The sequence below is a fragment of the Lepeophtheirus salmonis genome, chromosome 1 (genome assembly GCF_016086655.4).
Source record: "Lepeophtheirus salmonis chromosome 1, UVic_Lsal_1.4, whole genome shotgun sequence".
Classification (NCBI taxonomy): domain Eukaryota; kingdom Metazoa; phylum Arthropoda; class Copepoda; order Siphonostomatoida; family Caligidae; genus Lepeophtheirus; species Lepeophtheirus salmonis.
The window spans coordinates 27752225-27768221 of NC_052131.2; the positions used below are offsets into that span (position 1 = coordinate 27752225).

The following is a 15997-nucleotide window of genomic DNA, read 5'->3' on the forward strand; positions in this document are numbered from 1 at the left end:
TGATTAAAGTTTGTATTTTCATTTTGTCCTAATTTTTCAAACTTATAATATACTTGATAATTGATTAATTAACTACGAATTAAACATATTTCAATTATATACTTCTAAATATCTAAGTATTTTGTAAAATCTTAAGATTTTTGTTGACTACTCTCTTTGGTAAAAGTTTTATTCATAAGTGGGTTTGCTTCGTTCCAGAATGCCGTAGTTGTTACGAGGCATCGAAGTCTAAAAAATTACTTGCTTTTCTTAGTGTGTACGTTTTGTTATTCAATATTTTCAAGAATTAAAAAAATATATCTTCAACAAAAAAATTCAAAAGAATATTTTCAGTAATTATAATATTTTAAAAATAATAGTAGAATACTTATATTTGCTGGAAATGATTGAAGTTGGATATTATGAAGAGCATCATTTTTATCGTTTTATATTTCGGTCTAGTTTTCAACTACATGACAGAACAACTAGTTTTTGAAGTAAATGATAATATTTAAGATCAAAAATAACAAATATTAAAATAAAAAGTAAAAAGTAAAAAAGGATTTAAGAATTGAATGTAGGAGATTAAAAAGATGATTTATTTCATTACGAATATTGATTATGTTCCTCAACGTTTATCGTATAATTGTATTGAAGAATATTATTATAAATATTGAACAAATTCCGTACAATCTACTCTTATTTAATATACCTATCTTTGAAGTGAAAACATAACAATGCCTACATACCGCATCTCTTCTTGTACGCTTTCTATTCCTTTATTCATTGACTAATTTTATTCAAATCAATGATTAACAATAGGAATGAATTAAATATTAAAAAATTCGCAAATAACTCTTTTTAAAAAGAATGTTATGGTTGAACTACTTAATCTGATTGTGAAATTTTTTGTTGTAGCTTTTCAATATACCTTTTCAATATACCTACTATCTTTGTTCCTCATTATTCAGTCATTTATAGAATTCATCTAGTTTTATAGAAGTGCAAGGATAAAAAAAATATTTTATAGGAGATTTGGAGTAAAAGATGTATTCTATAGGATAGAGGCAATAACTTATGAGGTTAAAAGTTCCAAAAAAATCCTTATGCGTTTCTAACGGTCGGGGAAAAAAAGAATATTGAATTTTTATCGGAAGTTCGTTTCGATTCTTTGTCTGGTATTGGAATTATGCTTAGATTAAATCTTTCAAAAAGGGTATATCCCTTCATTAATTTGTACGGGTATCTTGACACTAGTACGAGTAAATAAAAAAGGAAAAGATTAATTTGACTTAAATAACTACAGACCAATATCACTTATAAATACTACATTCAAGATACTTACGGGTATTACATATAAATTCACTTCATAATTTTCTACCAAGATTATTCACTCAAAACCAGAAATAATTTGTAAAAAACAGACACGGCAAGTATATCCTGAGAAGTATTCAAGATGCGATTATTGAATCAAATAGAAGGGAATTAAACTTTGAGTACTTCTAATAGATCTTGAAAAAGCATTTGATAGTATCGCATGATTGTGTATTAGTACAGATGGTAAAATATGAAATCTCTCGAAAATACATTGACATTATATATTGTATGATCCTCACACTTCATAGTAGTTAAGTACCAAATTTCAAGAAGTTAGCTCTTTTTGATCAAAAAATACATTATAAAAAGAAGCGTCGGGTAAAAAGATTTTAAAGCGACGTTGAAAATTTTGGTCTGAGACGAGTATATATATGTCCGAAACGACTCAAAATTATGTGGTAAAATTTGCTACACTTAATTTACTGCTGAATTTGAGCTTGTGTGCCAAAAATCATCCAAATCTGAGAGGGCCAGGTGACATACCCTCGTTGATTTGACATGGAATGACCCATTTTATATAAGAAGATGAGTAAGAGGAGGTGATCTAGTCGCGCCAACTCTTTTTATAATAGCTGGATATAGTTTATATGAGCCTATTTTTCCAAGAATTTGATAAATGGATACCAAGAGTTAGACTTAAAAACACATGCTTTGAGCCAATAACGTAACAGTATTTCTATCAAGTTACCCTAATGCACCGAAAATGTCTTTTTGTGAACTCCTTTAGATACTGAATAATTTCAATAAAGACTCGTATCTATCAATTAATATAAAAAAATCCAATATAGTTAAAGCCCCCGAAGATTTTTTGATCAAGTGTATCCAAATTTATTATATACACCCTCATTGAAGTTGGTAGAAAATCAATGAGTCCTCCAAAAAAGGAAAAAAATATCATGGAGTTATGTTAGAAATAAGTAAAAATAAAAAATTTCACCATAACTTTGATTTTAATATAATAGAATAAGTTACAACTTGGAATGTGAATATACTTTTTAGGATAATTCAATTACTTCAGTTCATCGTTTTCACGAAGGAAATTAGACGAGAAATTGACTTTGTTAAAGAAAGTGCCTTTGGAATGAAAAAAACACCTTATTTATGGGAAGAAACACTACATACTCCAGTTAGGGAGTTTTTGACTTTTTTGAAAAAAAAAATACGGTTGGTATATGTAATACCGAAGTGAAGTGGAAGTCCTTAAAATATTCCTGCCTTAGAATATTAAGACTGTGTCAGGATTTCTGGGCTGAAAAAAAGAAAATATATTTTAAGAACTACTTTGGCTACTATTTTGAGGAATGAATTACCATGGGCCCAGGTCAGCTATACCTAAGAATGAAGCTTATTGGAAAGAGCTATTATCTTCTTGGAATTCTTTTTTGTTGGCTTCTCTCCCACTATTTGTTGGAATTGAACCTGTAAGTTTTAATGAGCTTTTCAAAAGTAGAGATGAGCTAATGAATCATTCACGAGTTGTCTCCTTTGTGAAAAAAAATCATTTATATGCCTGTCTTCTTCTTTTTAATTTTGTAACGACAAACGGAATTATTTCTAGGTGACATAATAACAAAAAAAAAGTAGTATAAAAAATAAGTATGAGTCTATACATCTCCTTTTACACTACGTTGGAGGCTCTAATATACAATATATTCAAAGGGAGCTCTTGAAAATGACAGTATCTCCCCCCAATTCTTTTAGTTTCTAAACGTCTCCGATATGTAAATAGAACAGACATGGGGATCGGTCATGAGAAATCCATTTACCGTTTCAAGAGAGAGATGGCTACAATATTGTCTCGCTAAATCAACAGTCTTCCCCAAAAAGTCGAAAAAAATGAAACAGTTAAGTTCTGCTCTTTCTGATAGTATCAGACTAATTCCTCCTTCTATCTTTTTTATGAATGTGATTATACAGCTACGTGTAAGGGAAATCATGGGAGAGAAAATTAGGGATACAAATGGAATATAAATTACAAAAAAATATTGGTTGGTGGGTATGTCGCTGACAACTCGGGTTCATCTTAAGCAGACGCAGTCATCACAAAACTTATTTGTATTTTATACTTCAGCCAGACTATTGGGTCAATTATGAGGACGTCAGGCCTCATTATTTCGAAGACAGACTATTGATGGTGATCCATCGGTTTTAGACTATAGCATTTATAAAGTATTATTATTTATGAGAACTTACTCGAGATCCTCTCTTTACGGCTGTGTTCTTTAGTAAAGCAGTAGCTTACTTATATGATCTCAAGTTGGTTCTACAGGTTTTTATTTCAACTTCCCTAATTTTTTGTTTCATTTTATCAAATAATATAATGGAGAAATATATTAATACCATAATTTATTTCTCCATTATTATTTGAATAAATTGTATAAGTTTTTTTAATTATGAATATTAAAAAAGGGGAAGAAATCATAACAATATGCAAACTCAACTTATCATCTGTTTCATATATTGAATGTCAATGATTATTTCTATGTTATCAACTCTTATGCTTCGAATATTAAGTTATCGATAATTACCTATCTATTATATTTATAAGTTACAAAAAAGTTACCTCTTTTTCTACATTGACACTCATTAGACCAATTGTTCTATTTATTTATTTTTAATTTCAAAAATAAGGTCATCCTATTTTTAATCGACTAGCCAATTTTCGACAATCTCAAAGAATAGTCATTGTGTGAATTGGATATCCAAATTGCAAAATTAAGATCTTGTAGGAAAGAGAAGGGCTTTGTGATTAAGAACCATATCATAAAATCACTTTAAAAAGTCAGCAGTAGTATGACGTAATTATTTTTTTCCAAAGGTAATATTATTACTCTTGAAGAGAGAACATATAATTATAAAGTAATCAGCAATGCATGGAAGTAACACAAGTATTTGTTGCGTAGTTATAAGTGTAAGTCCTTGTTGGACTCGAAGTAGAATTAGTGATGGACATGTGATTAATTTTCGCCTATGTCATGGCTTAATACAGAGTGGGGTCTGGGATTATTTATTTCATCTCATAACTTCTTATAGCTAATTTAATGAAACATCGTGACAGCTCTTGTCCCCAAACATTTTTTAAATGGTCAGGATTACCGCATTTATTGTTAGTTTCTTTTTTTAAACATACTGACAGATCATATTTTTTCATCTATGATAATTTATGAGGCTGGATGTTTCGTTTCGCATAACATGTGGGTAGTAGATTTTTATTACGATTATTCTAGAAGATTTCTTTTTCGATTTATGATCGGATCAATATCAAATGTTCTCTCATCCGAGAAAAAATAAACACAATTTACATTATTTCATAAATCAACCAAATATACTTGGTACTTTGTTTTAGGACTTTGTCTATGATTACCTCAAGAGCCACGTAACTTTAGGGTTGGTTTTTTTAAGCGCTGCAAAATTCGGGACGTTTTATGATTGTTTTCGTTTTACATCCCAGAGATTATTGATTTTATATGATTGAAAGTAGTACCAAACGAAAGCTAACAAAATATTATACCGTAGAGTAGTAAAGACATAAATAAATATAATAATTTTAATGTACTAACAGTTGGGACTTTATAGTGACAATTATGTATTTTAATAAAAAACATAAAAAATCAACTTGTCAGACGACGTTTCTGATATATCTTTTGTCACTTCTTCAATGGGACTTCCTTCTCTTTTCAAGGATAGATGTGATCTAAATAGCAAAGTCACTCATCCGTTTCATACCTCTCTCTTCCACAAAATTGGTCACATTTACTGACTTCACAAACTTACATGATTTCCTGTAGTTATCATTATTTTCACAGGTGTCATCAGAAGTAGTGGGCCAGTCACATTTCACTCCAATAACATGAAATAGAAAGCGAGTTTCTGGTCCTGCCAGGTCTGGGAAAACTGTAGCTGCATTGATTGTAGGAAACCCTTGCTTGTCTTTCTTTAAGTTCTCAGTTTCTTATAGCGCGACTACGAGCTTCTCCTATTCCCACTTGATTATGGCGTTATGTGAATGGAACCAAGGATGGTTTTCATGAGAACAGTGGTTGTTAATCTATTGTTTTGATATTAGTATTGCAGCATTCATTACCTGGAGGTTATAGATAGATACCTCAGCAGTAGATGTGGGGATCATATTATCACTCGTGGATAGTAAGGCCAGAGGCTTTTTCTTCCTCCCCAGCTTGAAGATACGTGCCCTTCCTGTATTTTAGTTACTTGGTTAATAAAAGCATTTTATTACAGCTAATGTTCCTGGTCATCCAAAATGCTTAGTGAATAGCATATGGACTGGCCAAATGTATACTTCAAAGAGGTGCCTCATCCAACAGGAGCAGGACATATCTACAACCCTAATTGTAATCTTCCTTCATACGTACTTACTTGTTCAAGAAATCGCTTACGACTGCAATTAAAGAAGCACAGAAACAACAAATATATAAAGTAACTCATTGAACGATTTTAAATATGTTTCATTAATATAATATTATTCTTTCTGATTCTTTTAGTAATGGAAAATTACAACTTATGAATTAAAGTAAATCTAGGTATCTCAAAAATTTGTGATTAGGGGGAAAAAAGCACAGTTATGAATTTTCTGTTCAAAAATCATTTCAATCCCTATATCCAAATTCAAATAATAAATTATCACTCTGGAATTGTTGCCTGTGTTATATGTACATCAAGAAAGTATAAATGGTAATTTTGCTTCCCTAATTATCTAGTTTAACTACTCTAGTTCAGTTGGCATACTAATTGGCCATAATTTTAAAGAAACTAAAAAGGAGGCTGCTAAAATTGTTCTTTATTTTGTCAACTTTTTGCCAGATTTATAAAGATGACGCATACAAATATGCATACTCTAATGGTTTCAAAGATATAAATAGATTAAAGATCTAATTAATTTTTACAAACTTTAAAGATCCTATCACTTGCTCCTCATTTAAGTTTTCCATAATTATAACATTTTCAATACAAAGTCATAATTATAATAATAACATTTACATATTAAAAAATCATAGTTCAAATTAGCAAATCTTTCATAATGTCGCTAAATTAAGTATTAATATAAGCTTAAAAAAATATTATCAGGATATATAGTTATTTTTACACATTTGCATAAGCAAAAAATCTATAAAATAAATTATAGATATAGTTCACAAAACGTATTTCTTAGAACAGGGCATATAACTCGATACTTGATGAGATTTTTTCAAACAATGGCCTTGGGACTAATCTCTTCTACATAGATATACTATTTTTTTTTTTTTTTTTTTTTCAAATTCCATGTGATTCCTTAAAGAAGCGTGAATATTACATAATGTAGTATCGATATAAATTGCTAAAATTTGAAAGAACGTTTGAAACAACGGGTGAAAATATTCAAAGAGTAAAAAGTTTTTTTAAGAGTTACCGGTATCAGCCTGATTGGAGTACAAAGTAAATTGTTTGCAATTATGTCAGAAATCGGCATATTTATGTTTTTCAAAAGTGGTAGTCTTATCTTTCCTAGAACTGGAACAACAAACTGTTTAGTCGATTTGGGGGAGGACATTCTATTCAAAGTTTTAAGATGCAAATTACTTCATGCAAGCATATGTTGAAAAACTTAATTATTACTTATAGTATCAAAAGATGATATGACAAACACACTTGTAATTGAGTGCTGTTCTGTTTGTTTCGTTTATATAAAGAAACATTCTTTCATCGTGCATCTATTCTTATAACAAGACAGAAGTGAACTAAACAATCAATATGCGACTGTCTGTGCTGTTATTTGCCTGTTTGTGTATAACGCTGGTTCATTGTCAGAGTAAGTTATTTTCAATATATTTGATATTTGTTTTCAATTAGATATTTAAAATTTAAGAGAATACAAAGATTGTTCCACAAGTCAAAACAACCAAAGGGATTGTTACAACTACACCAATTGTCACCACAACAACAGCTGCTCCAAGTATTTTTATTTTTTCTATTATTTCTTTTATTTACGTATAATATTTTAATTTATATCAGGATGCTTTGATCGCAATCGTTGCTGCCCACGGTATAGACATTGCTGTCGAAATTCGAGGGTACGAAGTGTTTGTCCAAAAACATGTAGAGTTTGTACGGCAACTACTACCTGCCAAAACAGAAGTCGGTATTGTTTTTCGCCAAGATTTTGCTTTTCATTCTTCTACAGGAGGGCTTGTAGAAGAACATGCGGAGTCTGCTAAGTATGACCGGATAAATAAAATGGAGATTGTTTTGATAAATCACTTTTTTATGTTTTAACTGCAAATATATAAGTTCATCAAACTATTTGAATGATTGATTTATTATCAAAGTTTCAACACTTAACAGTCGAAGATTTAAGATGAATTATCGTTAATATAATTATATAGGACTTACAATATATTAATATACATGTACCTACAAATAGAAAAAACAATGTTGAATGTACACTTATGTACTTTTTAAGTGATTCATGTCTCAGAAACCTTATCTCCTTATACAGGTGTGCGCGTCTAAACTGAACACTCCTTTTAATTTTACGGCTTGAGGGTTTTACGTGGGGTTTTCTTGTAGACCTTAAGGCTAAGATCTTTCTTAACTAGCCGGTCCATGGCCCTTCTGCTGACGTTGAACTCCCTTGAGAGGCCGCTGACGGTGACCTTGCCTCTCTTGTCCTGGACAGACTTTTTCACAGCAGCAACCATTACGTCCGACCTTCGAGGCCTTGACTTAGATCTTGTGGTCTCCTCAGGAGTCCCTTTGGCTACCACGCTATAAACGGTGGTGCGGCTGCAGTTCCGAGCCTTGGCAATTTCAGTGGGAGTTTTTCCCTGCACGGAAAGTTCCAAAATTGCGACTCTCCATATTATCGGCTGTTGTTTCACTGTTGCTATTTAGATTTAGCTGGAGTTTGTTTATAACTAGTCAAGACCCTTGCCTCGAAGTATAAACCGGTTTCAACTCAATAAAATCACAAATATGTGCATGGCGTAAAATTTAAAGGAGTGTTCAGTTTTAGACGCACACACCTGTATTAGAGCTACAAATTAGCTACAATGATGCTGATTACATTTTATTTATGTAAGGTATGGTACTTGAATGATAAATATTAGACGGGTAAATATTGATACAAGGTTGATCCCATCACTTAATTTAAATTATTGTAAATTGGAAACTTAATCGTGATTAATTTTGAACAAAGTGAAAGATAGGTTTGGTGACTCAAGATTCTTTATGTAAAGTTTTGACTCAATTAACAACAAAACAAACAAGAAATGTCCTAAATCGATTTTTTTTTTTTTGCTATGTTGCACCAAACTTTTTTTTTTTTAGAAGATATTAATTAAGCCACAATAAAAAATGGAACCTTATTATTTGGTTAAAAAAAATTAATTTTGTATTTCCCGTCTCTTTTCTAAACTAAGTATATATTTTTCATTATTGGTCACACTGGATTATACGAAAAAGAATTGTAAAGATATAAGTGTATACCAAAAACGCTTTATACGCAGTATCGCGCTTGGCCGGTTCTATAGTGAATTATTGTCCGTTGTGTATGGGGGTCTGATAGGGATAAATTCGCCCTGCCTTGTTTTACATTTTTAATACTTGAAAGTGAAAAACTTGTCGAATGCGACCAAGAATATCTTCAATGTTCACATGCCAATACTCTTTTGGTTCGTATTAAAAAACAGTAATTCCATCGATTTTTCCCCCGCTCAATTCTGCCCACTACTTTGAACAACGCAACTTTTAGAAGATAGCAATCTAACAAAGACGGCCGCACACATCTTTGATGTCGAGCCAGAAGCTCCGGGAGCTCGGATGGGAAGTTCTAATCTATCCAACCTACAATTATGACATGACATCAAGTGACTAGCAAACTGTTCCCGACAATGGCCAACGTGCTTTGGACTACAAATCTGGTAACAATAGAGGTCTATGAAATTGGTTGTCCGAGTTTTTGCCACAAGGGATTCTATGAAAAGAGTATTATGAAGTTGGATTCTTATTGGCAACAAGTTATCAAACAGAAAAGGTTATACTTACTTAAATAGAATGATTGTAACACTTTTTAAAAAGTATGCAAATAAATGAAAAATACAAAATTATTTTTTTCCTAACCTATTATCTTCCAAATCCAGACAACTAAGGCCGACAAGCGTAATTTTTCATGTTTTATATAACTTGACATGTCTGGAATATGTTGAATATATTTATTTGTAACTAATGTGCAACAGAAAAACTATCGATGACAAAAACTCTAATATATGTGCAATAGTAGTGGATAAGAGATAAAAAATTAAAATGTCCCCATTTTTATCGCTCAAAATAAACAAAAAGGTTCACTCCAATCACAAAATCTTTAGGAGTCGCGCATCCCTCGTAAAATTCAGTCTTTTTCTTAATTTTTTCCTATTCTCCCTACATATTAGTATTAATGGTTTTTTATTGAATTATTTTAAGAAATTTCATTTTTATCAATTATACAAATAGCTAAAACATAAATTCCTGAAAGAAAAAATTATTGTAATTAATTTTTCCTTTGGGTATTTTCGCCGATGTTCTTCTGACACCAGAATCATGAACTGAAGTTGATCTTCGGGCTTGTTGCGGCCATTAGTTGTTAAGTCTTTAATTAAAGCTCCTTCTGTTGCGTCATTTGTCACAAAAAGTTACTTTACTCTCTCCTTTCCTTGTTTCTATTCTTTTGAGGTGGTCCACTCTTCTGGTGGTAATAATAATAATAAGGTAGTAATATCTAGATGGAAGAAAATTTTATTCATTGCCGAGATAAAAAATTCTAAAAGTTCTCTGAATACAGCATTGCTTCCCTAATCAGTGGTTAAATGTTGAGTTATCCTAGGAACACCTTCTTATCTTCAATCTCTATAGTGTAGAAACAAAGTAATATCTGCAATTTTACTTTGATTCTATCACGAGATTAGAGAATACACAGGTAAGAAAAATTTCCAAAATGTGATGTCGATAGGCAAGGTGTAAGAGCTCACGTTCATGTAACATTTCAAGCATAAAACAGACGCCAGATTTAGATAATCTACTTGTCTCTATGGTGTCAAAGGAAAGCCATTTAATTCTGTCTTTTATATTCCATTCTACTAAAACTGATACGATCTCCGAAGCAATTGAGTTTGCATCCCCCCCCCATGAATCTTTACCTGACACAAAATTTCTAACGTTCGATCTTCTCTTGGTCAACCAAGTCAGGCATTAGGTTACTACCATCCCAATGTAATGTTAAAGGAACTTTCAGAGGAAGTTTACCAACAATTCAGCTGTCAATAGAGTACAGTTAGTAATTCGTTTCCTTCTTACGGAACTTGGGCTAATGTCAAGATCCTCGATATAATGACCAAGATGAGCTACAAAAGGAATTAATATAATCGCAGCTTTTCGGTAACTGATCTGAGTTCTGTCTAAAGCTACACTTTGACTTATAACAATCTTCGGTTTGAGACGTACTTCTTTTAACACGTTGAGAAGAGAAAAGAAAGGATTTTTCCTTTTCTTCCTACGAGAAAGAGTGTACCGAGGAAGAGGTACATTGTTCTTCCAGCCATCGATCGATGTATCGTTTTTCCTCCTCCAACCTTTTTCTTTTGTTAGTTTCCCGAGCAGCCCATTTGTTGTCTTCTCCAACCATGTTAACTGGCCGTCCTCATTTGTGTTGCATAATAAGAAAATCTTATTCTTCTTGAGTTTTATAGGGTGTAAGGCATCTGGATGTAATATGGTACTAGGAAAACTGCCCTGGGGAGAATTGCCCGTGGAAGATTGCCCTGGAGAAAATTACCAGTTAGGAAAATTCCTCGCATTTTGTTCAAACTTCATTATGAATAATAACACATTATAAATTCGCTTAATATTATTTAATACAGATATCTTAATATATTTGTTTGGTGGGGAGGGGGTGGGGAATAAATAGCTTAGGACCTCTTAAAATATGGTTGAATACTCTCCGCCCTCTGATTGGCTCAGGTGTAGTCTGGGATTGCTAAAAAACATCGCCAATACATCCAAGGAATCTTTGTAATACCAAAAAAAAAAGTTCAAAGGCTTCAGGTTGCGCGAGGTACTAGGGATGCAAGGATTATACCAACCTGTATCCTTAAAAACCACCGACAATACATCCATATAACCTATCTTATACCAAAAAATAGGTATGAGCCCCTGGGTTGCGTGAGGTACTTGGGGGTCACCCTGGATCCTTAAAACCCCCACCAATTCATCCAAGGAACCCTTTGATAACAAAAAATAGTTCCAAACCCTGATGTTGTAGGGGATATTGGGCCACCTCTGTCATAAATATAAAAAATACGGGCAATTTCCTCCATGACAATCTTGCATGGGCAATTTTCTCCACGGCAGTTTTCCGCGCACGGTCAAAATATATTTTCTAATCTTAGGACAAATATCTTCTGATTCTCATTCGCCTTCCTTCTCCGTCAGTTTTTATTTTTTTTGAAATTGTAATATTCTTGATGGAGCTTACTGAGTTTATAAATTATTCTATATGGCGATAGTTGGTATTTTTGCCTTATCCCAGATGTCATAAATCATAGTAGCAGTCGTTTTGAAACATTGTTTAATTTCGGGTTCCGATTGTGGCAAATAAAAAATAACTTTCAGAGATCACCACAGCGTGGAAATTTAGTTCCAAGGAATCGGGAAATTGGTTTGCCTAACGACCAAATTTCATCAGTTCGCTTCATGCTTTCCAATGTCATTTTTTCTCTCCAGATTGTAAAGACAATGATGAGTAATATATTAATCAATAATGATAATTTAATTAAATAACCCATAGCTCCAATAATTCTGAATGGAGTTAATGTTGCAAGATCAAATGCAGTTGGCTGAAATACTAATGGTGTATTATAGTAGAACAACTTTCCTATGTTCCCACCTAACACGAACAAATTATATATGTTGATATTCTAACATGTTCAAACATGATGAAATGTATACTCACCAATTTGACCTTGACGCGACAAGAATTACAAAAGTCCTTTGTTAATTTGTGGGCATTGTACAATCCCTAAATATTAATGTATTGACTTGATTTTTACTCTAAACAAATATTTAATCTATCACAAAGAAAAGAAAGTTTGTCTTCAGGGAGGTTTTAAGAATTTATTCAATGCAAAATACTTTTTTTCAATATTTTCAATAAATGCATGCACGTACGTAGATGAATTCATGCGAGGCAAATTTTTTAAGAAGAAATCAAAGTTGCATAGAGAATATGCATTCCAAACTTGTGCAGAATACATAATTGCCTACCTAGTCAGGTGCATGCCAATTACTAATATACATACTTGATATATAATACATATTTTAGCATAGATATTAAGTATCATATATGTTTTCTAATATATTCTTATTTCATTTTAACTTCTAGTATTCATTTTCTTGTAAGTGTAAAACCACGACATAACGTGGTTTTACACTAACAAAAATTCTCAAGAAAAAAAAATCATTTCGGGGAAATCTTTCATAAAATTTATCATAATATAAGCTCTCCTTATGTAATTCATTAATTAAATAGTTGATTAGATACTAAAGAGACAAAGTTTGAAAAATGTATACTGTCGTGTCATGTGCAGATAAAAAAATAATAATATGAAACAATTTTGCTTAATAAACCACACGCTCGAGATAAACTATTCTCTTGAACTCAATGGGCATGAGTTCGATTCTCAGTCTTTCCAAGAGAAGGGAATTTTTTAGAAAAAGATTTAAAAAATTCATGACTAGTGAAAGAGAATTACATTTTTTGGAAAAGTTTTCAAAAATTCAAATTCAAATACTAAACTTTTTCGAAAAAGATGTGAAAAATACACAGGTATTCACTAAAATTTAAATTTTTGGGGGAAAAATTTAAAAATTAAAATTTTTTGAAAAAATCACGAACACACAATTATTGAGTAAAAATTTAATTTGTAGGAAAATAAATAAAATGTCCATAGCTATAGACAAAAAATTGATTTTTTTGGAAAAAAATTCTAGTAAAGTTAAAAATTATTTACTTTGTGGGTTTGGGGGAGGCTACAGCCCCTACAGTCCACCTTCTGCAGATGTATGAAATAGAATTTCTGATTATTTTCTTCTTCTCATGGCAACTTGTAGATAATCGAATTTAACGTCATGATATCTAAGCTACTCTAACCATTATTCAAATTGTGTCGGTTATCACGTCTTTTCGGTTTCTTTTTCTTATCACACCGGCAGTTCATATTTTCATGAGCTCTACTTATTTATATCAAATCTTTTCAGTTGCTAATTACAATGATTGGCATAAGGTGCAATTACATACAATACTACGTACTTCACCTTTATTTAAGGAATTTTTGTTTGCTACTAGAAACTTAATATTGAAGATTTTCTACAAAAAAAATAAACATTGAAAATTTTTCTCAAAAAATTAAATATTTCAAATTTAAATTTTTTGTGAACAGCTGTTAAGTTTTTTTATTTTTTTATTGTACTGTTTATTTTTGAAATTTTATCCATAAAATTTAATTTTTGAGAATGGTTGTAGATTTTTGAATTTTTTTTTCTCCAAAAAATTATCATTTAAAATTTCATCGAGGCCGTTTACCCTAGGTTCTAAAAGTGTGACAATTTTTGTACTTGGCACTTTTCAAAAGAACTGACAACCCCTTCCAAAAAAAAAAATAATAATAATAATAACCTGAGGACACCTTAGTTTATCATTTTTAAAAAGGACTTTTTAATAAGATATATATGAAGATATTTAATCTCAATTACCTACATTCATTCCTGTAAAGAGCCACAAAATTAATTGAATGATGGATGAGCTTATTTCAGCTTTTTACGCATATTACTGCGAATAGTACCTAGTATATTTATTATAGCCCGCTTTTATAATTCAGTCATTACTTATAATTTACCTTCTTTAATACTGAAGATGTAGGGGAGACCGTTGACAATTTCAAAACTTTATTGCTATTGGCTAATTTGCTCCAAGTTAATTTGACTTATACATGCCAAATTTTAACCAATTATATCCTGTTCGAGGCTCTCTAACCTCTGTTCCAACAGTCCAACAATTTTGAATTTTGCGCCATTCGAAAGAACATGCAAAAAACTAAAATTTGATGTTTGTTCTGTTTTTGTGCGATCAAAAATGACCGAGCAACAACCAAAATGATAGAGGATATTCGATCACCTCAAGTGGACGCAGTTCTGAACAGGACAATGATCGCTTCTGGGGTAACTCAAGAGATCAGGTCAAGGGAACCTTCAGGACCAAACATCCAGCTCAGATCATGATCCTCTGTGTAATGGTGTCCGAAGGCAGCAAGATGCCTCCCTACTTCTTAGAGGGCAACGAGAGTCAACACGAACATCTACTAGAAGGTCTTCAGATACCATGTCTTGCCAAGGTTGAACAGCAGTTTTTCCAAGGACAACTATGTATTAACTCAAGATGGCGCCCACGCACACAGGCCAACGTGCAGCATTTTTGTAGGGAGAACATTGCTGCCTTCTGGCTTGCAGACTTTTGGCCTTCGTCCTCACCCGACAAGAACCCTTTGTACATTGAAGTTTAGTGTGTCTTGGAGGGCAAGAAAAACAAGACTTCTCAACCGAATATTGATGCCTTGAAGGCCGTAATCACAAAGGAGAGGAATAACTTGTTCTCGGACTTCATCAAGGCCAGTTGTGCTTTTGTTCGTCCTCTTTATTGAAGCCATCATTCAGAATGTAGGGGGACATATTAAATAAAAAGGGTAGAAAATTGTTAAATTATTATCTTTTGTTTCAAAAGTTTCCCATAAATATGGCACAAAATAAAAATATGTAGAAGTGAAAACGTGTTTTTAAATTTTTTTTTAAATATTTTAGTCCTTAACCTGTATATCTGCTATTAGTTAAATTAGGAGGGGATACGCATTCCTTGTAACGAAATATTCAGAAAATGAAGTTGATATTATTATTAGATCTGAAACTTTCAACTCCCCAAAATTTGTTTTCAGATATGAAGGTTAGCAAGCTAGTTCAAAAATATGAAATTAAAATTCGCCAAATCTATAAAGAAAAAAAAAATTTAAGTTTAATCTTACGGAATGTCTACTGGGATCTAAAAAGCCTGAAATCATTGAGAATAGAAATAAGAAATATTGTACTTTCATAGCTTAAAATATCCATTTGTATAAAAACTTTTTTTTTAAACGATTATTCAGTTTGGGTTCAAGTTTCAACTCAATTTAGTATTTTGATCATTGATAGATGCATAAACGAATTATTATTAATTTTGTGTTTCGACCAAGACAACAACCGTACTTTTTATTTTGTACATTATGCACCAGAAAATAATGTCCTCCTATGATTTTACTTCAAGGTTTTTTTTAGAACCATACATTTAGGAAATAACCAATAATAAAAAAATATCGATCTTATTACATAGTTCAAGATTGAAATTTTCTACTAATATGTAGATGCTATAGGAAGAAGGAGTAACTTAAAAAGTTTAAGAAGCTCTTTTTAGATTAGGACACTAATGCTTGACTCTTTTGTTCATTGCTATTAAATGACAATAAGTTTATTTTTATAAATAAAAATTCAAAAAAATTACAAAACTGATAAATTTACGATGTTTTATTGC

General features: G+C 31.6%; 1 protein-coding gene and 3 long non-coding RNA genes across 10 annotated transcripts in view; 1 reads left to right on the forward strand and 3 right to left on the reverse strand.

Annotated features, from left to right (window-relative positions):
* LOC121121967 (uncharacterized) overlaps positions 1-15997 on the reverse strand; it is a 177296-nt gene that overhangs the window by 145513 nt on the left and 15786 nt on the right. The gene's annotated exons all lie outside the window — the stretch shown is intronic.
* Positions 9-3030, reverse strand: LOC139906119 (uncharacterized). The gene is made up of 3 exons (XR_011781413.1): positions 2667-3030; positions 1616-2605; positions 9-1481 (listed from the first exon to the last, which is right to left on the reverse strand). It is a non-coding gene; the product is annotated as an uncharacterized lncRNA (long non-coding RNA).
* Positions 4416-6900, reverse strand: LOC121122031 (uncharacterized). Of its 2 annotated transcripts, none has more exons than XR_011781404.1 (2): positions 6764-6900; positions 4416-6691 (listed from the first exon to the last, which is right to left on the reverse strand). It is a non-coding gene; the product is annotated as an uncharacterized lncRNA (long non-coding RNA). The 2 variants fall into 2 exon arrangements; XR_011781409.1 differs by having other exon boundaries at positions 4416-5755; positions 6764-6888.
* On the forward strand, positions 7022-7653 carry LOC121122020 (uncharacterized). Its single transcript, XR_011781403.1, has 3 exons — positions 7022-7162; positions 7220-7306; positions 7366-7653. It is a non-coding gene; the product is annotated as an uncharacterized lncRNA (long non-coding RNA).